Source organism: Dermacentor variabilis, chromosome 10, assembly GCF_050947875.1.
Source record: "Dermacentor variabilis isolate Ectoservices chromosome 10, ASM5094787v1, whole genome shotgun sequence".
Taxonomy (NCBI): Eukaryota; Metazoa; Arthropoda; class Arachnida; order Ixodida; family Ixodidae; genus Dermacentor; species Dermacentor variabilis.
The window spans coordinates 101143186-101168389 of record NC_134577.1 but is presented as its reverse complement, the minus strand read 5'-3'; the positions used below and the strand labels follow the sequence as shown (position 1 = coordinate 101168389).

At 44.1% G+C, this 25204-nt stretch overlaps 1 long non-coding RNA gene across 2 annotated transcripts in view; it reads right to left on the bottom strand.

Annotated features, from left to right (window-relative positions):
* Positions 1-554: 554 nt before the first annotated feature.
* LOC142560857 (uncharacterized) overlaps positions 555-25204 on the bottom strand; it is a 42767-nt gene continuing 18117 nt past the window's right edge. For both annotated transcript variants that reach the window (XR_012823452.1, XR_012823451.1), the window contains exons 2-3: positions 12058-12276; positions 555-2294 (exon numbers count right to left, since the gene is read on the bottom strand). This is a non-coding gene — a long non-coding RNA (uncharacterized LOC142560857). The remainder of the gene's footprint in view (positions 2295-12057; positions 12277-25204) is intronic.

The following is a 25204-nucleotide window of genomic DNA, read 5'->3' as shown; positions in this document are numbered from 1 at the left end:
CCCACACGGAGACACACACACACACACAAAAGACGTTCCAGTTAAAGACGTTCACAATGGCTGGTAGATCGCAAAAAGCGCAATAGCGCTTGCACGGCCTTCCTCTGTGACGTTAGGTCCTTTTGATGGTGTAGAATTATTTTTTCCGATAGCGGTTGGTCGACCGGCTGGTCAAGTTCGTGGCGAAGGCATTCGCTCTGTCGACTGTACTGCGAGCAGGCGCACAAAATATGGTCAATCGATTCTTCATGGCGGCAGTGGTCAACGCTTGGGGTATGGGTCGTCCGCATAGGCTGTCGTAAAGGCAACGCCCAACCACACTGGATGCAAAAGCGTGGGGTCTCCTCGGCGAAGCTGTGATCGCGCTCGAAAACATAATGTGGGGTCAAGGGAGTACAGTCGAGAATTTCTTAAATGTGGCTTATGCCATTGCGACATGGTGCACTGCCGAGCTAGCAGGCGGCGCTTCCGAGCTGCGTCAGTTCTAGAAAGTAGAATTTGTACGTGGTGCTCCTCATTATGGGCTGAAGGGGCTGCTTGAGCGGCCCCTTCATTGCTAATAATACCGCAGTGACCAGGAAGCCACTGAAAAGTTATCTGATGGCCTGCATCACTTAAATGGTGTAACGTCTCTGTAATGTGAAATATTAGCTGTTCGTGCGGTCTGCGTCGTAGAGGTGACAGTAGAGACTGCAGTGCCGTGTTTGAATCGCAGAATTTCGTCCACTAGTGTGGCATTTCATCAACAATGTAATGAAGGGCAGTAAAGAGTGCTGCGAGCTCTGCTGCCGTCGATGTTGTCACATGAGTTGTGCTAAATTTGATTGTTGAAAGTTTCACTGGTATCACGATTGCCCCCGCGAAGCTGTTTGGCAAGACAGATTCATCAGTGTAGATATGCGTAGAGTCACTGTAGTTCTCTTACGAAAATAGTAGGGTGAGCTGTTTAAGGGCTATTGATGATAGATCTGCTTTTTTAGTGATGCCAGGTATTCTGAGGTTCATTTTTGGCTGAGCAAAGCACCATGGAGGAATCCAAGGTCTCGCATCCGAAGGGAAACAAGCTGGCAAATATTCATCATGTGCGGTTATCGTTTGGCTCAATGATGCGCGTGGTCTGACCCCTGCTCGAGTGGCTAAGTGGTGACGAGGAGTCCTGCTTAGATGCCTTATATGGGTCCTGAGCACTTCAGTTTCAATGTGAGCCTTGACAAGGTGCTCTCTAGCGATTGCTATCGTAGGCATTGTTGATGCACTCTGAAGCAAGCCTAGACAGAGCCGGAGCGCTTGAGCCTGCACAATTTGTATTGTGCGTAGACTCGTTTTACCTGTGTTGGTTATTGCTCGCAAGCTGTATCACAGAAAGCCTAGAAAGAGCACCCTGTAGACATGTAACATGGCACTTGTCGACAGCGAAACACTCGAACAGAAGGCAGATGCCTGTCACCTGTTTTTTTCACGTATGATAAGTAAGGGCTCCATGACCAGTCCCTGTCGATTACGACACCTAGAAACTTGTACCATCAAACATGTGGTATTATTTGGCCATTTATCATTAAGCTGTAGTTTCCCACGAGTGTGCGCGTAAATGGCACTAGTGCGCATTTCTCGGAGGATATTTCCAGGGCTCGATTATTTCCGTATGAAAAGTTTTAAATCTATGGCAGAGACAGCTACAGAAGACTAAATATTTGCTAGCTGTGGATGTGGCGATTTCGTCAGCGAGTAAATTGCCCTCGATGCCTCTTTGTACGGGCACCCAGCATATTATGACAAGTTGATTGCATGTGTAAACAGCGTACGAGAGTGCATAACAATCAATTATTACAAGATATTTATGTTGTTCTAGCGTTACTAATGCCTTGGTAACGTTTAGAGTATCGGGAAATATATTTGTTTTGTCTAGTCGTTATTATTTGATGTGTTTCACACCTCATGATGGTGCATAGGATTCAGCCGTAAAGATGCTATTTTGCGCATGCAGAATGAAATACTCCGAAAAAAACGGGTTGACTGTTGCATAAAGCACGCTGGCTTGTGACTTTGATACATCTGTGTGAAACTGCGGGCAGCAGTACTTCAACCAAAGTTCAAGGAAGTGCATTCGAATATGCATCTCAGGAGCAAGCTTACTGACTTCAACAAACGATATGTCACATTACAACAGCCGCCATGGCCACGAAGGTGACAGCTTCGCTGGAAGCATTGGATGGTGTTCTAGATGAGGGACACAAATTTCTTCACAGAGATTCCTAACACGCACTGAGAAGGGCTCCCTGGCTGTGGGCCGATTACTGGAAAGTATGACACAAGACACAACGTTTACAATTGTGTAATGAGTGACACGTGTAATTGTTTATCTTTCATTGGGTGACCGCGTTTCACCGTCGAACAAATGTTATCGCTTAGAGCACCGCGTGTCAGTATGTATAGGAAGTTTCTGTAATGTCGTCGCTGATTCTTTCCGCTCTCTCTGGTCAACGAAATTTGTGTAGTCAGATTTGCATGTACACGTGACGCGAACTATGTAGTACTTCGTGGAAAACAAGTGGGCACCAATGATTTCTCTGGAGCCATCGATGTCTCATCTATAATAGCTGACGCTCTTCACCCGCTGATAACATACCGCCGATCGCCATCCGTGCTCCCCGCTGCCGCTATGCTTTGAGTGTAATTTGCTTTTGTAAGCACAAGCTCGCCCAATAAAAAGTTAGTTTCCCCATTCACAGATGCGCCGCTGTTTTATTCACCTTCACTGCTACGTGACACAAGGATGTTCAGGATTGGTGTTTACTTTCAGATAATATGTGAAGCTAGAATATGACCGCTGTAGGCCGAGTGACCACTCGTTTTATTCTATATAGATACTTTGTACAGCGCTTGTCCTGAAAGCACCGGTAGCTTGGCGGGTATCTAGATGGGTCTTTGATTTTGGTCTATGTTGTGCGCGACAGAATGTTTTAAGGGAATCGTTTTCAGGCAGTTTGCCCTCATTTATATGGGTTTGAGGATAAGGTGTGCTATAGTCTAGAATTATTCCCAAGAATTTATGTTCATTGCCCAAAGATAGTTCCTCACGATTGATCGTGAGATTTAGCACTGGTGTCACATCTCTTTTGTTTGAAAGGATTTACACGTACTTTACTGGACGTTGCTTGTAAACCCAGTTACAACAGCCCATTTATACAATTTGTTTAATGCAATCAGCACTTGTCGTTCGCAGATGGCAGTGTTACATGGTGTGAAACTTGCACATTATCTGTACATTATCGATATACACACAATAACACATGGGGCGTGGAATGGCTGCATACAGGAAGTTCATCTTTACAATATAGAGTGTGCAACTAAGCAAACCCCCTCGTGGCCCGCCAGTCTTAAGGGTGAATATTCTCTATAAAACAATGCTCACCCTTACACGAAACGTGTGATTGGACGGTTAGCTTTCGATCGTGCGTAACATATTTTGACTGACTCCCATCACGAAAAGATCTCGCAGCTTCCCGAACAGCCGTGCCCCCTGTCGGGTGCTTTCCCTAAATCTAGAAATATTGAAAGCAAAAATTGCCTATGTATAAACGCATCTCGGATGCTTCCCGCGATACGAACAAGGTGGTCTATTGTCAACCTACATTCTCGGAAGCGTCATTCTAAGGGGTCTAGTATTTTGCTATACTCTAGGAAACGGATTTGGCACCAGTTTACAATTTTTATGCAGTTCGCACAGACAGCTCGTTAGTGATTTTGGCATGTAGCTGCTGGCTAAGCACGGGTCTTTGCCTTCTTTAATCATCGGAATGACCATGGCTTCTTTCGTCTAGCACCGAGTAGACCCGGCCGTCCACATGACACTGAAAAAAAGCTGGAGTGTTTTCGGTGCTTCATAATGTAGCTATTTACCCATTTGATACCTAATGCGATTGCCACCTGGTGCTGAGTTGTTGAAATAAGTCAGAGATGCCTTAAGTTCAGCAAAGCCAAAATAAACGATTGGAAGCCTCACTCGATGAAACTGTTAAGGGGCTGCGTCTCTTCGCGTTCTTTGAACCTCATGAAATATTCTGTATAGTGCTATGGACTCTCTTACCACGTCGACCTGTTCTGCTACCCTGGGCATTTATTTGTTTAAAACTAATCAATTTTTCGGTAGTTGCACAGTCTCGAAGCCGTCATCAAGCTTATTTTTTTGTTTTTCCGTGCTTTTATTACGTTCTTCATTCCACCATAGGATACGACGCGTATTCGCCAGCGCATTAGTTTGACGGATGCGTTTTGTGGCAGCCTCCATTATAATGCCTTTTATATATGCCACAGCATCGTCTATATTAAAAGAGGCAATACCATCCCGCCTTAAATATGTTAGCTCTTCTAAAGATTCCCAGTTAGCTGAGTCAAACTTCTAGGCGGGAACATGTGGCGAGCATTCATCTTGTTTTGTTAAGCACAACATTATTGGGAAGTAGTCGCTTCCAAAGGGGTTCTTGAGAACAGACCACTTCAGGTACGGCATTAGTGTACTCGACACTACGCTTGAATATAGAGAGGAGTATGTGTTATAAACAGCACGTTGCCATTATCCCTAAAAGAAAGTGTATAACAGCGGTGTCCCACCAGTATTCATCTATGGGGCCGAAACCTGGAGGCTTACGAAAAGGATGATACTTAAATTGAGGACGACGCAACGAGCTCTGGAAAGAAGAATTATGGGTGTAACGTTAAGGAATAAGAATAGAGCAGATTGGGTGAGGGAAGAAACTAGAGTTAATGGCACCTTAGTTGAAATCAAGAAATTTAAATGGGCATGTGCAGGGCATGTTGTGAGGAGGGAAGATAACCGATGGTCATTAAGGGTTACGGATGGATACTAAGAGGAGGAAAGCGTAGCAGGGGGCTACAAAAAGTTAGGTAGGCGGATGAGATTAAGAAGTTTGCAGGGACAGCATGGCCACAATTCGCACATCACCGGGGTAGATTGAGAAGTATGGGAGAGGTCTTTGCCCTGCAGTGGGCGTCGCCAGGCCGATGATGATGATGTCTTATGTGCCACTCTATATTACTTTGGCTCTTTATTACTGATTACCGCCCACCAAAGCACAGAATCGTATAACTTTAACACGCGCCACGTGAGCACGACTTTCGCGAAATGCCTGGCGACCCGGAAGTAGAAAGCTGCAGTAATGACGTCAATATTGACGCTACACACAAGAAGGTGGCATGGTATTTATCCGGCTAATTACTGGAAACAGTTGCCTACCAGTTCAATTCTTGCGTAGCGTTCCGCTAAAGTTAATGCAATGAAGACCGAATATTTGGCTCGCCTGCCATTCCTTTTTGCATATTCTGGATAGCAGTATGGTTCAATGAATGATATTCTTTCACTTCGGAGAAATGTTGTCGCTTGGATTATGTCACTTGGAACAGGATGGTGTGCTGTAGTGAGATGGGGTTGGGTGTTGCGTTGCGGACATGCAGTATGCCAATCTTAATATAGCGGGCAGCAGCATCTCCAACAAATCTGCTTTGCTAGGGAGTCATTTCATGCTTATTCTTTCGATTACACGAGAGCCATATTATTTAGTGCATGCTTTGAGCTTGCTTGTGTTTTTTTGGAATTTTTGGATGTGTTTTGGATGATCGAAACACTGGCCCCGGTGTCCAGTTCCATCACTAGTGCCACGCTATTTACAAGAGCTTCGATTTTCATTGATTCCGGTCCGGCAGCAGAAAGAGACTACAATGTGTGTTCCTCACCTAGCCTAGGCTCTGTTTCGGGAAGGTTATTCATGTGTACGGCGCGGGAGCCTGTTCCATTCCTTCCGTTTACTGCAGGTGCATTGCATACCCTTGCGAGGTGGCGCTGCTGACCGCACTTGAAGCAGGTGGGGTTTCGGTGCCGGAAGCCCCACGTCTGGTGCTTCCTACTGCACCGGGTGCATCTTTGTTCCGTCTTCCCTTGTCGGTCGTTCCACGAAATTTGTCGACTATACCAAATCCGTAGACACGGGCGGGCTGTATATCATATGAGGCTCCTTTCTTGCGGCTTCTATCGCATTAACAAGTGTTCTTTTGTTTAGTTTTCAGGTGCAATTCAGCGCTTTCCAAAAGGCGGGTCTGCATTCTGGTGCCTTTATTTTTATATACAATTCGATCGTGCATTATCCGCTCACGCACTGCGCCAAAGTTGCATTCGTCTAGTAGCTTGTTAAGTGCAGCTACGTAGTTACTGACGGCCTCTCCTTCCTGCCTTTTCCTTTAGAAAAATGGAAGCTCGCGACGACTTCGGAATCTTTGGGCTCGAAGTGCGTGCCGAGGGCCACGAAGATAGCAGCGAGTGTCGCGTCAGTCGGCTTTGTAGGAGAAAGTAGATTCCGTAGCAGCGAGTACGGTGCTGCGCCGCAGCTTGTGAGAAATACCGCCTTCCTATTATCGTCGGCGACATCGTTCGCAGCGATGCTCGTGATATCACGCCCACTCACTTGTGCTTGTGTCGAAAGCTTTCAGCCTGCCCACAGACGACATCCTTGTTGAATCCAATGGCACGGGTGTTTTATGCCACGCAAAACTTGACAATTTTATCTCTCGTCGCCAGTTGTCGTGTTCTGACCAGATAGCGCACCTACGACTCTCGAAGCGAATGCTGACTGGCCTTCCCGGCAGGCAGCACGTTTAGTTAAATGGTTGTAAAAACTCGACCTCGTGGCGCTACACCAAACTGCCCAGGCCTCTGGCAAAAACATAACAGCTTGGTGGCGCAAACCACCACCCTCTTTCCAGGGGGACACTCATAGCATCAATCCATTTGTGAAAGTACGAGAGAGGAAATTGGTTGGCAGCTGGTGGGTTTCCCAGCATTGCAACGCACTTGCGCGCCCGGTATTTTAGAGGCCGCGCAGAGGCTTCGCAGTGGTGGCGCTAGATGGTGCCAAATGTTCTTATGGAAACAGGAAAGATGCGTCCTGCTGCCGCACACGCCTCATAGCTCGTTTCGACTGTGGCAAACCGTTGTGTTCCTATATTGTTTCACTGCTAACGCATTGCGGTCGACAGTCATCGCGAGATGGGGTCTGGCACAATCTTTGTTATCACTAATAAACAGATGAGTATTGAATATTTGTATAGGATTTAATGTTCGTGATAAGTATTTCGTGTAACTTCTAGAACTTATATCTTGTTACGCACTCGTGTAAGGAAAAAGGACAGTGATAAATGGTTTTTGATCTCAGTTGAAGGAGGATGAGGAAATAACTTTATTGCGCATCCTGCGAGTTGGTGGGGATGGCCAAAGGCCCGCCTAAGTGACGGCCAGGAGTTCGTGGGTCCTGGCGGCATCCTCGGCCCGCTGGACGGCCCATAGTTGATCCTCGAGGGCGGGGCTGAGCAGCGCGGCTTCCCAACGCCTGCGATGGCTGTTGTTAGAGGCCGCGTTCTCGTTATTTTTATGTATCCCTCGGCATTCACATAATATATGCTCCAGAGGGGCTCTGGATTCGCATGCGTTGTATTTGTCCGTTTGAGTTATATCCGGATATATGATGTGCAAGAGCGCAGGATTCGGATACGTCCTAGTTTGCAACTGCCTCCATGCGACAGACTGCTTTCTTGACAATTTAAGGTGAGGTCGCGGAAATATGCCCCTCTGTAACCTATAGCGTTTGGTGATGTCATTATATGTTGTCAGTCTGTCCTCCCACTCCCACTAATTTACTACACCATCACGTCCGAAGAGTGTCGTGGCGTCATTTGCGACTGCGGCTCGGTTCATAAGCCCTCGAGCCGCGTCGTGTGCCACCTCATTGTTGCCGTCCTCTGCGAGGGTGTAAGCGGGTGTCCGCGTGATGTACACCTTTCTTTTGCAATTTTGACCTCCTGCATGAAGACTGCATAGTGCCCCCGGGGAGATTCGGCCTTTGGCAATGTTTCTTATTGTCGTCTAAGAGTCGCTGACTATCACGGTTGCGTTAGCCTGAGCTACTGCGAGCGCTATGGCTACTTCTTCCGCTGTCTCATTACTTGCGGTGCGCATCGTCGCGCACGTCTTACACTGTTGCGCGCTATCGATTACGGCTGCCGTAAGCCCCCCGTCTGCGACTGTATTAAGCCGCGTCAACGAAGACTGCGTCCTTGTCGCTGCCGAATTTCTTTTGTATCTGCTTCGCTCTGTTCTCTCGTCTGTCCTTATTGTGTTCTGGATGCACGTTCTTTCGAATTGGGGGTATTACCATTGTTTCCTTCGTCTCTCTCGGGATGCCCACCTTCACACCTTGTTTTGTGAGGTAACCTATGTCTAGTCTCTCTTGTCTTAGAGAGGCGTTCATATTGTGCCGTACATGACGCTTCATAATGTTGTGGATGCCTAATTGTAGCAATGTCCGTGCTGGTACTGATCGGTAGCCCTATGGCTAGTTTGCATATTTTCCGAATGAGGCCTTCTAGTTTGATCTTTTCCGCGACCTGCCATTTCAAGTACGGCGCTACGTGTACTATTCTGCTTATTACAAAGGCCTGTATTAAACTGATCGTGTTTTTCTCTCTCATCCCGCTATGCTTGTTTGCTATCCTTCTCGTTAGCCTAATGATTTGCGCTACAGTTTCCTCCAGTCTTCTGAGGGTTTCTCCGTTGTTGCCCTTGGCTTAGATGAGGAGCCCGAATACCCTAATGCTGTTGACCTTGGGTATGGGTTTCCCGTCGGCCGTCTTTAACTGTGTCTCGTCTCTATTGGTGAGATCTTCCCTGTTGTTGCCTGGTTTGCGACCTCTGCGAGTCGGTCTGTATAGTAACAGCTCCGATTTCTCTGCCGAGCAGGTTAGCTCTGTCCTCTCTAGATATCGTTCGATTGTTTCGATCGCTGTTTCAAAGGTTTGTTCTATTTGCCCGTCACTTCCGTTTCTCACCCATAGGTTATATTGCCAGCGTATAAGGTATGATTGAGTCCCTGGATTTCTTGTAGCTAGGCTGCCAGCCAAGCTACAAGAAATCTCAGATGAACAATATTACAATTTAGCAAGTACATTACAGCCTCCCTCTGAGCGTCACACACACGTTCCTGCACCTAACCTCCGCATGGAATGGCAACGGTTCAAGCTCGTGAAGTTTCGATTTGGAAACCCTGTAGCGGGCAGTGAAACATGATACGCCCAACACGGGTGATCTTTCGCTTGGCTATCATGCATAGCAGTTCTCTGTGCTATGGTAACAGATTTCAATTAGTTTTTTAATATGCAATGTCTAATGACCATACATCCACAAAGTACTTCCCCTAGAACATAACTTACCATAGTGCTACCACGAGAACAATTTGCAGGAGTTCCCTTTGCAAATTATCCGTTTATTACCCGCGCTGCTTTCATCTCCCTGCGTTGATAGTTCTAGAGGAGCCGGCCGTGTCTCATTTACGAACTCTCGTTTAAGATCGGAAAGATCGCCAATTGACGCTTCCCACTCATGAGGGGTCACAAAGAAATCGTAAGGCGTCAAAAAAAAAAAACAGTTGGAGGTATCGCACATCGCATCGAGGGCTAGTGTTCAAGAGCCAATAAGAATCAATGACTAAAATAGATTCTGGAGTTGCGCGTGCTAACACAAAGATCTTCATACAGCCCACGCTGTAGTATGAGACTGAGATGTACTTTTAACAAGCTAAGGTTCTTAGATTTGCACCCATTGCACGGAACATGGGCGTTTTCCGCATTTCCTCTCCATAGAAATGAGTGTGCCGCGGCCAGGACTTAGTCCACTGCCCTCGAGGCTAACAAGGAGAAAGCGGAGCCGTATCTTAAAAACCACCTTATTTCTTAAGTTTAGTGGCAAATCATACTTTCAGCTTTCCGTCAAGACAACGAGTTTACTGACAAGCTGTCAAACATATGTATTTAGAGTATCGAGTTTCTTTAAACTCAACATACCACGATACCGTATATTCTTACCCTTAATTTTTGGAGCGGTCTTTCTTTGCCAGGGCCTTTTTTTCAACTCTTTTTTTACTATGGCCATCAGCAGGGCAACGCATAGAAGTGGGCCGGCAGAATTCCCTGCTTTTCAAAATAGTTTTTAATAAATTATCTCCCTTCCCTGAAGCCTTCTCCCATATAATATCCTTAAAGGTATTCCCGTCGCCCACTCGATAATACAATATTGACCTTAAATTCTTTCGCGAGTCCAATTTCTCAAATTAGCGAACGGTTGTATTATATCTAAGAATCACCGATAGATGTTATTGAACCAATTTATAGAAATTATCGACTCATTTTAACACACGGTAATTTCAAATTTTCACGCATAACGAAACACATCGTAACTTCCTTTCAATTCTTGAATAACTGGCCGTATTTTGTCATAACTATTGCACTGCGTTATCTGTAACGCATAACTTCTTTTCCTTTTCGTTTTCATGAGTGCTACACATTTTAGCCTAGTTTAAACTTAAGGTAACAACAAATTCCGTGGTGGACAGAGCTCTTTCGGCAAATAACTGTGTACAAGAATAAAAGCGCTGTTTAGGGTTTCCGTTCGATCAAACAATCGGCCCGAAAAAGGGAGGCGTTGTAAATATATAAAAGACAACAACACGAGCTAACGCAATTTTCATAAATCAGAAAGTTTTGTCACAATAATAACTCTTCAGAGCCAACGTTGTTACAGAAATTCAAATGGGGGATACCTTAAGTTACAATATCGCGCGGAAAGTGACGTTGTGTATACTGTGATTGGAGGGCAATATCCCTTCGTAGATTGGTTTGCGCGCAACAAGACCTCGGTAACGAATTGGTCACTTCGGGAATGGTTGTTCACTTTCTAATAGACGGGACCTATAGCGTTAAATATTCGCATGGTCAATGGCTAACGGATTTCTCGCCATTAAAATTTACCACTTAGTGCATAAATCTAGGAGTACAAGGCACATTATGTCTGCTGCCTTTTTTCCTAGTTGCAAGTGTATTCATTCAATTCTTTGCGGACGAAACATATCACTGGTTGATAACCATTAGTACTAAATGACTTCGTGTTTCTTGCCTTACACTTTAAGACAATGCATTTATTGCATGGGCCGTGGATATGGTGCTGGCATTTCGATCCGTATATTTTACATAATATTATGTGCTTAAGAGGAAGTTTAGCTCGGTGGCTCCTATGTAATTACTTCTAAAAGGAGCATTTGTATTTTCGGCAAACACTGCACCAAATTTGATAAGGTTATTTGAATTTACAAGAAACACTTAAAATCGAGTGACTGTTAGTTGCAAATTTCGGAGTTATGTAACTTTTTCCAAAAAAAAATGGCGAAAAGCGAAATTTTTCAGAAAAAGCAGCTACGAAGTTTTCAGCTATGTAACTAAGCAAGGAAAAATGATATCACAATTCTGTGAATTGCATTTGATGATACATCTAAAACGGACAAAATTGGTGTGTTGCACATTAATCTTTAAAAATCCGTCAATATGGAAATACAGCTTTCGGAGAAACTTTGTACACAACGTAACAAATTCACGTATGGTATAAATTCACATATCAAATTTGTCCGCTCTGAATGTTCTAATAGATTCCATTTGCATAAGCACTATATCTGTTCTTGATACAGAGCCATTATATCTTTAACTTCATGCTTCTGCTTCTTCCCAACTTTCGAATTCTTTAAAAATCTACCTAACAATATTCAGTTCCTCAATCAAATATCCGCTTCCAAACATTACTAAAATGTAGCTTTGTGTGTCAAATGCAACAAATTTTATTAAACTTAGGCGAGGCGTTATCTCAGAAAAGCGTTTTTGCTTTTTACGTCTATTGAATCGCTCGCATCAGAGTTAAGTCCGACCCCCCCCCCCCCTCTCCTGAAATGTCCTCTTACATAATCTCTATTTAGAACGAAACGAAAGTGTACCTATACTGAACTTTTTCGGTCGCATTTATTACTTGTGGTGCTGCTTGCACCTTTTTGCCCCGAGATTAAAGCAACGCGTTTGTAGCGATAATCTTGCCTGTATCAATATCTACGCCGAAGCAGTGAATACAAGTGAATTATTTTACTGGAAAAAATACGCAAAAAGTAAAGTTTTACGTACCTTGCGAATGGGCAGTATGCTTTCCATATGTGATCCTTTCTCAAAATTTCATACGTTTGCTCGGTTGATGCGGGTAAGGATTTTGGAGCCTTTTCGCAATCGAAGTTGTTGTAGATCTCGTAGTTGTTCGAGCAGTTGCATACACGCGTAAATGAGGACTCCCTCCTGGACTTGGCTCAGGAAGTGGAAATCCCAAGGAATATGTAGGACCTCCGTTTTCTATAGTGGACAGCGAGAAATCAGGTGTCACCAAAAGAGCCGAAATAATGAAGCTGCAGCCTTTCGGCATACTTGAGAAGCCGGCAGTTCTTGGTGATACTGTTCGGCTTGGCAAACTTTTATATTACTGTTAAGACAATAGATGGGCCAAGAAAAACTCTACGCTTTAGCCATTGTCTGTGGGCACAATGCTCGCGCTCGTGAAACCGTCATGGGATTATGCTTCACATAAAATTTGTTTCATTTCTGTTACATTAAAACCTGTCGGATCTAACGCAAGTTTGCATGAAAATGTCGAGTTGTAACACCGATGGCAGGAGATGGGGGTGATGGCGATTAAGCCTCGTGCTTAAAAAAGTTCTAGTAAGACTTCCCAGAAATAGAAGGAGTCTTACTGCGTGAACTGCTTTTCTTGGTGAATTACTTCACACAATTATATAACAAAAAATCATTCAAATGAAAGCAATCACGTCCAGGTGCATATGGTTGCCTTCCAAGACAGTTTAGGAGGTCTACAGAAAGCTATAGAATATGTTGCCTTCGGTTATCCTTAGTATCGTTTTTGACCTGTGTATAATCTTGGGTATTATAGGGAAACAAAGGTTCAGATGCACAATAGTCATGTTACTAGAAGCTGAACACGATCGAAGAAGTGCTACCAAAAAAGGTATATTTTAAAGGAAGACATGGGAAATGAATTCAAGAAGAAAAATTGCATGCGCGGAGGACTAGCGAAGGAGTATAAAAATTGACAAGATGAACAACACGCGGAAGGATGCATGGTGGACAGCTTCAAGTGAATTATCACTGCCCGGTGCGTCCTTTTAATAAATATCTTTCGCAAGTATGCGACACTCTATCGGCATAAATGATGTCCCCACGAAAAAGAACCCTACAGATTCGCCAGAACACCGTCTTTATTGATAGTTTTCTGTAATTATTATCTCTTTTATTTTGCAGCGGAGGTTAAAGGTCACTAACAGATTAATTACAAAATTGGAGGAAAGGAAAATAACTATGAAAAGAACTGTTTGAAGTCTTTTCATGCCCCGCACTCTTTTGAGCCGTCCTTCCCGTTATCCTAATATCAATCTTTTTTGTACCCGTTATGAATATTGTACTTTTGCGAATATGACTCACCCTAGTTTAAGTCAGCTCGCTAAGCATTAAAGAAGAGCGGCTATCTAAAACATTATTCTGATTGTGATATTACGCTATTCTGTAATCATTCCACTTGGTTTTTGCTATCTACTTGTGCTATTTTGTGGCGAGTTCTCGCTAAGGGCCCGCCATAGAAAGAGGGAAAGATAGAGGAAGGCAAATGATAGACAGGGAGGTTAACCAAAAATATATCTTGTTGGCTAAGATGTACTGGCGGTGTAAAGGTGTGAGAAAGATCAGCGAAAAGGGGGGAAAAGACAAAAAACGACAAATAGAACAATATAGTTCACCTTGAAATTTTTACTATAGGTATTCGTTAGTGCACTAGTCTATAACCTACGTTTACTGGCGACGTAACTGTGCCGGCTTTTTGTGCGTCCAACGCTACAAAACAAAATAAGTGCCGAAATCGATGCAGTTAGCGAGTTTTCTTAATTTTCGTTTACAAGACTAACTTTGTTTACGTAATGAGTTGATCACTGTGGCTACATATGTCGTGGCACGTCTATGTCGCCGTTACCTTGAGAGGCAATTTTTGTAAGCAGAAGCTAGAGCATTCTTACATGATACGTTCCTCACTGCGGTCCTCACAGCAATTAAGTGTTGGTAATTGCCTGATTTAAGCTCCGATTAACATTAAAGTAAAGCAAGTCGCAGGCACAGTAGATTAGGAAACAATATATTCAAAAGAAAGAGATGTATGGGACCAAAAATAAAGGGAAAGCGAGAAAACCACAATGCACAACAGCGCTGTAGTAGACTAGCAGGATTTCTTTTAAATAATACAAGCATCTCTATTTACTGTGTAACTCGCTGTGAGCCTGGTTGGTGTGTATTGAATATAACTCTTTCGTGCCTCTCTTGTATTTTCCTCGTAGAGTGTCTTCCGACCACTCTTTGGTTTTAACTTAATGCTGAGATTGTGCATGATCTTCCAATAAGTAAACCCAGAAATGAAGGGTTATTTTTTTGCCATTGTACACTATAAAACTGCTTTTCGGCAAGTAGTTCGCCTGGACTTTATGGGATATTGAAGAAAATAACTAAGCCATTTTCTATTGATGAAGTATTAGTGTTATTAAGCTATTTAATAAAAAGAAAAGCATAGTCGAGCTTGCATTATTTCATCTGCTCGCGCCAAAGTCCTAGTGGGCTTGTTATGTGGGCAGCCTTCACCGTGGTTAACGTAAACACGGTTATCGCTAAACGCGGTTAGCGCACATTGTTTAACTGCGCGAACAAACGAACCACAAAGACAGCGAGGGACAAGGACAGGCGCAGAATGCGCCCGTCCTTGTCCCTCGCTGTCTTTGTGGTTCGTTTGTTCGCGCAGTAAAACAATGTTCGCTAGTATCTACCAACTCGCCCAACAACAAGTTCTTCTAAACTACGCAGTTAGCGCAGTTAGGCAGGAAGCGAAATGGCGGTTAGGCCAGTAATTGCGGTTGCGTTGCGAACCGAGCTGGGTAATCTCGGTTTAGAGTAACGGACGTTTCCCAAACGGTGAAACGGCGCATGGTACGTTAATACATTACAGTATTATGATTCGCAGTTGTTTTAAAGCCGTGTGAATTGATATGACGTGGCCACGGATACCATTCTAATAATTCTGAAAGTTGATCTTGCTGCCATGGGCTGAATAATTTCTAATACCTCTAAACATAAACGTGCGCAGCGTAGCGAAAGAAAGTGCTGAGCTTGAGGCTACCTTTTTATTTTACGATCCACATGTCGTTGTCAATAACTGAGACTTGGCTGTGTGACGACATTGATAGCACGAGCGTAATTCCACGTTGTTATCAAGTATTCCGACGTGACAGGTCTTCCAAAGTGGGGGTTGTAGCTCTACTAGTCAAAGATACCATACCTGCATTTCTACTTCGGCAGATTGAAAATCACGAATGTATTGGCATAAACCTTCAATATTGGGAGCCATTTTTTTTCGTTATTTGTTGTTTATTGCGCACCTGAGTTGCCTACCCAATTGCAAAATGGACTTTATGAGCATATGTCAGCTTTTTCTCAGGATCAAAGACTTCTCATTGGCGACTTCAATCTACCTGGTGTTAACTGGGATTATGCTGCTGACCGTTATGATCAAAATGTTGCGACTTGAATGACATTATGCTAATTAATAACTTGCAATAAATTATGGCACAACATACGCGCTTACAAGGCGATGGTGAAACCATGCTCAATCTTATTTTTATTAGTCGCACTACTGAAATTTCACCACCTCTTTAGAAAAGGGTTTTTCGAATCATGAGCTTGTCTATTTATTATGTCCCATGAAACGTTGCGACACTGCCCTACATAAAACAGTGATTGTGAAGGACTTTTGTCGTGCAAGAAACGAAATTGTTTTGGACTACTTAGACTATTGTCTGAGCGATATTGATCGGGGTGACGTCACGGTGCTTTGGAATAAGCTCATGGATATGTGCCATTTCTGCCTGAATAATTTCATTCCAAACAAAGTTAAGAAGCACAGTGATCCTTGGATAACATGAGAAGTACTGAAGCTTAAACGAAAACCAAAGAGGCAAAAGTGACGTCATGCCCATCGCACTGAAATCCAGAACAGTCAAGAGGTTCTCAATCAGGCTGCATGCAAGGCTTAGCAACGGTATTTTCACTATAATCTGCTGGCTTTATGCAAAGTGCACGAGAAAAATTCTGGAACTATCTAGCCAGCAAAAAGAGAGCCATTGATTCCACTGTGCACAACGGCGTCACTGTCACAGAGAAGCGATGTATAGCGGTACATTTTAATCAGTTTTTTCACAACGTATTTTCAAATGTCCACAACCATCTACCCTTCAACCGTACCACTTGTTATTTCCACCCTGCTGTTGCATCGATGCCTGGTGTGGTTTCTATGCTGCTAAATTTAGAAAACAATATCATCACCAGGACCGCATAACATCCCATCGTCTTCTTGCGCCGCTTTACAGAGATGATTGCACGTTTTCTAGCGCGCATTTTTAGAGTGTATTCACCTTCTGCCACCCTTCCCAAAGATTGGCGATCGGCTCGGGTTGTATTGGTGCTTAAGAATGGGGAAATGACATTAATAACCAACTATCGACCGATCTCTCTTGCTTTATCTGCCTGCAAAATATTGAAAAATATTGTAGCTAACCGGATGAAATAATGTTAAAGTGACAACAGCACTCCCACACTGGTACATCATGACTTTATTAAGGGTTCTTCCGCCATCACTCAGTTGGCTTCAGTCATCCACAGGTTTGCTAGCATTCTTGATAAACCTGGTCGGATTGATGTAATATTCCAGAATTACAGAAAAGCATTTTGCAGAACATCTAATTTTAAAGCTCATCATTCAACCATGGCGCCGCCTACACCGCTCGTGCGTAGCAGACGAACTTTCGCAAACCGAATGCGCGCATAGCAAGGCTGTGTGCTTTAAGCGTTCGCTTTCTAGCTCCGAGTAACTCCACGTGCAGCATAGAATTTCTTTAAGGATGGTTCAAGAAATTCAGTGACGGCCGCTTTCTTTCCTGTTGTGATAACTATATTTAAAAAGGTATTTGAACGCGTGCTAAAGCTGTGCCGTGACGACTGCGAATGTGTCGCGCGCGCTGGAATTGGGTACGCAACATTTGTAAAGCTCGTGTCTCAAGCTCTTGTTGCGAATAGTTGCAAATAACACGTTTACGATCGAATGCCAAAACTCTGGCCTCCAGCAAGCCCTTAGTAGCCTCAATAATCCGCGCAGTCCTTACCATGTGAGTTCGCGGAGCGCATCAGCGATGACGTACAAAGGCTGACAGAGGTTTGAAAGAGCCTAATAACCCACAGTGTCGCCAACGTGCGTGCTTGCCAATCTTCTAAGCACCGGCAATGGCTCAGATGTGGGCGCTAGTGCTATTATGCTTCTTGTGCGTAAGATCGACAGAAATACCGCAGCCGATAATCGAGGCCCAGTACTAGAATAAATAAAAATAAATTTGTAGCATTCGTTTGAAGAAGCGGGAACGCGATAACAGCGCTTCACTCAGTCTCAAACAAGAGCATAATGGGCTTGAGTAAATTATTTCAGGTTAGCGACTTGTGACGAATAACGTTTCGTCGAACGGAAGAGGTAACGCTCGTCCGTTCACTAAGTGACGTACTTGTCGCGAACCGAGTTGTACCAAGGTGCATGCGTTCAGGACGGTTGCCTTCACTCCTAAAGAACCTTTACGGGATATCACTTCGTATAGTGAAGTGATCACTGCGGAAATAATTTCCGCCCTATGAAGCAGACTTGTGGTAAGTTAAATGATGTTTTAGAGAGGTTAAAATGATATGGAACAGCATTCAAGTTGCAAGTTCATTCTTTATTTTCTGCATTAATGCATTACTGGTTTGCTTTTGCAGTCACAAGTCACAGGAACTGCGGCTGAAAGATACAGAGGCCGTAGTAACCATATTCTTAGACAAATATACACCTATTGTGCTATATATTTGCCCCACAATAGTCGTCATCTATCTTGCTTGCGTTTCTTCTCTTCAAAACGCTCTGCTCAATGCTTTCCTGTCTAGAATGCTCTGACAGGCTGATAACGCGCACGCCTTTCGTGACATGGAAGTGCACGGCTTCCAGCGTTAAAGAAAGGAAATGCATACAAGACATATGACGATTATTCTTGTGTGGCAAGATGGAAAACAAAGGTTTAATTTTGTTTAGGATTGTAATACTGGAACCAATGAGCAAGCGAACAACTAAACGAGCGTTTGAATTGAACGAACGAGCAAGCGACTACATGAACGAGCGCGAAGGACGACTAGACCTGCCAGGCAATAAGCGGGCGACCGCACGTTTTCTTTGAGTGTGCTCCACTGCCACATCTTAAAAGTCGCACACTTTAAAGCTCTCGCGAATTAACAGGTACGTCTCAATGACCTTGATGCTGTCGCTCAGCGACGAATGCAACACGTAACAAGGTTTCGGGAGAACACGCATGCTTTTTAACGGTGCCTTTGTATTGCAAATCAGCCGTGCGACCGCCAGTGAGAAACGCAAATATATGAGGCAAACAAAGCTATTTAATCTAAAGAAGGCTCACAAGTAACCACAAAAGGCAGAGAGTTGCTTTCCCAATAGCAGATTTCATGATCGAGCCTGAAATTTTGTCAAAAGGAGAGTGTTCAGTTTTAAATGTTTCGTAATCGCGTCATCGCACACAGCCTCGCGTGCTTACGAATTTAAGCCGGTTGACGTACAAAACGACCAAGTACACGAAATACGACTAACACGACCACGTATTGCTTACATAAGCAAAGTATACACATCGCGTAGGAATTTCGTTAAAGCGTGCAGACAAATGACAACATCCTCAGTGAACTGCGCAATATCTACTAAGTTATAGCCCGCAACAAATCACGCAAGCCTGACACATACTACACTATGAGAGACTCACAACACGCATAGTCGTATGGCGGGTGTTGGTCCGATTTCCCTCCCGATCTGGTCAAGCAATGTATTCCTTCTTAACCCGTCGCGTTTAGGGACGATATCAAGAAGAGCATCTTGCCTTTGCTAAATCTATTCTGGCACTCGAGGGCGCAGCAAGTCATGGTCATAGAAAATAGCGTGAAGCCACGCCTCACTTTTCACAAAACTTACTTCAAGACGTTCGCAAATCAAAACAGCGCAAAAGAACAACGGTGCCAACATGCGCTCGTCGGCACTCCGTAGACGCTTTCCAAGCGAAAATTGCGCTTTAGAGCGACTGTAAACAAATGAAGCCGGTGCGAGGGCCCACGTGATGCCAATAGACCAGTAGCGACGCGGCGTCGGCCTCCGAAAGAGCGCGCGAGGAGGACGCGGCATTCTTGAAAGCGTGGCGCTACTTTACGAAGTTTTTTTTTTTTTTTAACAGAAGTAACTTAGGAGGTCCCATAGTCAAAGACTGGGGAGGGACCTCCAACAATAAATACATAGAAAGTATAGTTAATGTGGTTAACAACAGCAGTAGCAATCCTAGGAACAGAAAGTATTAACAAACAAAGTCGAGTCATAGTAATAACAACAAACTATAAACACGAAAAGCAGATCCAAGGAGTATTATTCGACACACAGAAGCGTAAAAAATATACAACACAATCACTTTCCCAAGAAGTGGTGACGAATTTTCCTCTTAAATAAATTAATGGAAGGAGATGATTTAATGGAGGGTGGAAGTGAATTCCATATTGATGTTGGCAAAAAGTTCGCAGTAAGTTTGCCGTAGTTAGTCCTTGGTTTCGGTAGGAGGTAGTTATTAATGGTGGGTTTGGTCTTTTGATATCAACCAAATTGGTAATTCTCCTCGACAATATTTATACGTCAGGGCACTAAGACAACATTTATTTAAATCCACTATGGACAAAATATTATATGTGCCGAGTAATGGCAGAGCACTACATGAAAAATGGCTGTAACTGATTATTCTCAAAGCTTGGTTTTGCGTGTGTTACAGGGGTGCCAAGTAAGTTGCGTAAGTATTAGCCCAAGAACAAATGCAGTAAGAGATGTGGCTGTGAATAAATGCGTAGTAGAGTGAAATTAATATACGTATTGGAAAATAGGGGGCGGATTTTATTAGTATTCTGATACCATATGCTGCTTTACGCGTTAATACGGATATGTGATTTGTAAACTTCAAATGATTGTCGAGTTCAACTCCAAGAAATGTTGCGTGGTCAACAGCCTGAAGCGAAGTCGGACCAATGTTAATGCATGGCTTCTCCTGTACACTTTTTTGCGGGGATGAAAAAATTACAAATTTCGATTTAGTAGCATTAATACTGAGCATATTATCTCGGCAGCAATTAACGATTTTAACCACGTCGGCATTAAGGAAAGCTATTAGCGATTCCAAGGAAGTGCTAGAAGAATAAATTGTTGTGTCGTCAGCGTATAAAATACAACTGGAATGTGTAATGTATTCTGGAAGGTCATTGATGTACACGAGGAATCAAATTGGTCGTAGTATTGAACCTTGTGGAACCCCTATGTTAGTTAGTTTGGCACGCGAATGTGTATCAGAAATAGAGATTATACGTTTTCGATCATGTAAATAACTGGGAATTAGGGAAAGTGCTGGACCACACACGCCAACAGCGTTTAGTTTAGCAAAAAGTATGTCATGTTATGAGGGGCCTTATGTTTTGATGCGCAAACACCGGATGTCTCAACGTAAACTCTAGAAGTCCTTAGGGAAACACCAGGTGTAGTGTCCCTCTATATGCTCCCAGAAGAAGCAGAGTTCCGCATACTTCCGACATTTTGTTGCAACGCTATGCGGTAAAGCCACTTACTGTGCGTGCAGGAGCTGAAGTTGTAACACTGTTGAATCTGGTTACGAGACTGGCGCTGCCGTGAGGGGCGGCGCAAAGGCATCTCTCGTGCATGTTGCAGTCAATCCAGAGCGAAAGCGCGCGCTTACGTCGCAAGTATTGAAAAGTCTAACTCGTCGTTGGATGTTCTAACAAATATTTTACATGTCCACCGGAAACCATTTTTTTCGCTTCTCGACGCGACCGTGCCTCCGTGACCAGCGAGAAGTTTCGTTAAGTAGTGTGTGCCAAATGAAGAGGGAGAGAGAGAGAATGATAAATGAAAGGAAATGAAGAGAGTGTTTGTTGACATCGTAGCGGCTACATGCGCCTGCCTCCAAAACATGCTTAGAATTTCTTTAATAGCATTAGAGCTCTACTGGAACAGAATGGAAACCAACGACTTGCCCTGAAATTTGTAGCCCGCACTTCATTGGCGATGTGACGCGAACGAACCTTGCATAACCGTCGTACGTGCCAACAATTTTCGCGCGCGCCTACCGCAAGGTCAATGCTACCGATGGAGACGGAGAGTCGCGCAATCAACGCGCGCACCATGTAAGTTCGTAGTGCGCGCGAACTTAGGTATTGCCGCGACATCGTTTGGAGCACTGCTCCAAGCGAGGTCCAGAAGAGAAAAATGCTCACAAAAGGATGAATCTTCGGGTCATATACAACGTGAACAATTCACTGAACCTGTACAATTCTTTTCATGCATGTCATGAACAGGTGTCTTGTCATGAACAAGAAAAACGTGCATGACACGTGTTCATCTCATATCATGTGACCCATCACGTTCATATCATCTGAAGCATGCATGCGATTTGTTTAATGTATGCCATCTCATTCGTCATAACTTGACATGCCATGCATGCATGTCATTCATGTTATGTATATCATACTTGTCACGTCCGCATTTCAGTTCAAGTGCATTCAGGCATGATGTCATTACGTGCATTACGTGCATGATGTCATGTCCCGTAAGTCATTCATCTCATGACATGTAGTTCATGTCACGTAGTGTAATTCATGAAATTGCATGTAATTTCACGCGTCTTACAAAAGCGGAAGACTTTGATTTGATGCATGGAAGGTAGCGGAAAGGTGGTATCGCGCCCGTGAAGTTGGCTTCTCTGCAGTGCGTCGGAACATTGGCTGCCATTGTAGACAACGTGATGACCATCGGTGAATAGCGATGAAAGGAAAAGGTAGGCTCAACACTGCTCCCTGTGGGAGCATATACAGCGACACTGGCTGGGGGTTCTAGACGTGTGTCCGGTACACTTGACATTTCATAAGCCAGGTGTAACAAAGACAAGCATATAAGGGAGACATGACTTGGCAGGCGAGACCGAGACATATATGACAAGAGGGACACTTAAGATTTCAAAAGCCAGGCATGCGAGGCATCCCAGTGGAAGACACAAGTGTGATTATGCCGCACCCTAGCAGACCCTCGTGTCAGTGACGACTAAAGGCGACCGCAGACTGAAGATATGCAAAGTCAAATTCGGGATAGAAACTCCCAACAGAGGAATTACCATATAGTTTGTAGCGTTCTTTCGAACTTGAATAACAAAATGTGTAGGATATACATGTACCACGTGTAGCGTATTCAATTTACTAAGCACAGGATTGCTTTTAAAACAACCTTACTGGGGTATTGTGTGAGACGGGGCTAGATGGTGTTCCATTACGATGTGCACAGCGCAGCCGACAAAGACGGCAATGGAAGGGCGAAGGTAAGCGCTTCTTCTCGTCATTCCTTTTTCGTCTTTGTCTGTCGGCCGCACTGTGGATATTGTAATTTTGCTGAGGGAGTTTTCATAGCGTAAGTCGTATATTTTGGAGTAGCTTAGTTCTTATTATGGCGGCCTTGGTTTCAAGGAGCAGAGTACAAGCAATTACAAAGAATGAAGAATGAAGCCCATCTGGTTGCAATGGGACATGGCGAAAGGTAGACAAATCCCGAGGTACTACGCCAACCAAAGTTACCTAACTTTGGTCGTCGTAGAGCAGCAGGTGTTGTCGGCCTTTCGCCATGTTCCATCCCGACCAGAACGGCTTCCGTCATTCCGACCATTCCGTCAAACCGTCAACTTGATTACCTTTCGTCAAGCGTAGGGCCAAACAATAAATTTACTTTGATCGGCGTAGTGCCCCGGGATTTGCGTACATTTAAACAATTAGAAAGAATGATGCCCACTATACTATTATCACCAAGTGGGTAGTTCTTGCACCAGTGTTCTCGGAATGAGGAATGATGCATTCTTTGCCTCATTCCATGATCTTTGCGATAGACAGGTAATTCCTGTCTCGTCGCACTTTGGACCTATTTTATCAGAGGAATAATTAACAGTGGTATCGATCCTCAGCCATCGCGCACACAAGCTCGAAGATCTAATCAATAGGCAAACATCGCACGGTTTCTCCTTTTGCTTCAAAGCCGATTACCCCTTAGGTGCTCTGGGACTAATGACCGTTATTCTTCTCTCTCTCTCTTATTATCCCTCTAACGCGTGCATCACGTTCCAGTTTCTCGAGTCTTTTCTTCGTGATAGCTCGTGCTTCGATAAGCTCTGCTAGACTTCACAGTCTCTAGTACATTCATCGAAGCAGCTATAGGCTACGTAGAAACTGCGCGATTTTGTACAGGTTGCGTGTAGCTCGAACAGGTTTTAACGTTTCATCGCTCGAGCGGAAATGCCATCGTCGTTTTAACATGTGTTACATGACATAGCCATAGACATGTGTGATTGTATTACATGTAGTCTTTGATGACGTCACAATCCGTGTTTCGTTCGCTTCCGGTTGTCCTGCACCTATGTAGAGCTCAGCAATCACCATGTCGTAAGCTTGAGTAGAAGGGCCGGAGGAGAAATCATCTGAGCGGCGTCACATGATCGTAGTCACCATCGTCTTACTACTGTTGTCCTATTCGCGCTAGGATCAGATATATAGCCGTTCGCCTTAAGCAAACACGTTTCTGCACCTGGTAATCCTTTGAAAGATAAAAGAAATCTGGTTAGCAATTTACCAACAAAGTGCTTCGAAGAAAATCGATTGCAACAGGTCGTGGGTCCGCCTTATTTATTTATTTATTTATTTATTTGCTGCCTTTCAGTGTCGGCACTGGAGATGAACGTATTCTATTGCATTTGTGTGTCTTGCTTTCATCTGTTTCACTGAATAATCGACATGCGATGGTCAGTGTTTCTCGCTGTTCGTGTGTCTGTAGCCCCATTGTCTGCGCTGTTGGCCTTGTTGAACCTAAAGAACCGCAGTCCAGAACTGCGAGGCAGATCTATTCGCGCCCATAGCCGTATGTGGTATACGTGTAAAAGATTCCCGCCTAATATATGGTAACGAGAACGATTATTGTTTTATGTGACCCTGCTTTCGTAAAAAAATCGCCTAATACATTTGATTATTTCGTCTCCCATTTGCTTATATGGGATGACTATCTTGAGTATAAACTATTATTCCTGCTATAATATTATTCCGCCGAAAGAAACTGCGGCTAAAGCTTCTGTATTAAATCTATCACAACAAAACTGGAATTGATGGGGAATTGTACATAAAACCGCAAAACTATATATCGGCACGCACTGACCACCAGTGCAAAATTAGAGAATGCCGGGCTCAGACGGGCCTGTATGTCAATTCCTTTTCTGTTAAAGCTATTGCTCAGTTGAATCGACTGTCATGTGGACCGGTGTGCTGTGTGAATCGAGATGTATTCTTTTAATGTTTGTAACCCGCCTGCTGTAACGCTTTCGGGCTAAGCGGGGATACGTAAATAAAGAAATAATAAAAAAAAGGTTGTAAAAGAAGTATCTCACCGGCATCTGCGTATACAAGTGGAGGGTCGTCAGCTTTCACGTCCGACGTCACGGCTCCAGCTATGAAGGCCTTTTTAACAAAAACATATTGTGTTTCGGCGCAATATCTACTTCGGATAAATGTCCATTTCGAAAGAGCAGTAACAAATAAAAAATTACCGACGATTACGTTACTTCCTAATGCGAAATTTGAGCGCAGCAAATAAGCTGTTTCACCTTTTCGATAGATTGAGGCAAAGAAATCGAGCAACCATGTATGCGCTATCACAGAATTTTTTTTTATATTTCCCGTTCTCCTGGATCATCTCGACGGCGGCGACGGTAAGCTTCTGCTTCGGCGGCACACACTTCTGGATTCTGACGGCGACGGCGCTGGGCCTCTGCTCTGGCAGCTCGTTTAGCAGCAGCAGCAGCAGCAGCAGACGGAGGACTTCCATCGGTCGTCTCGCTCATGGCTCAGAAAGAACTGGCAGATAATTTCGCAGTGGCGAACGGCAGCGGCAATTTCGGCTCGGGCGGTGCACATATACAGATCCGCCGCCACCGATCTGGCTCTCTGATTGCCACCGCACAGGGCGAACGGCAGCGGCAATTTCGGC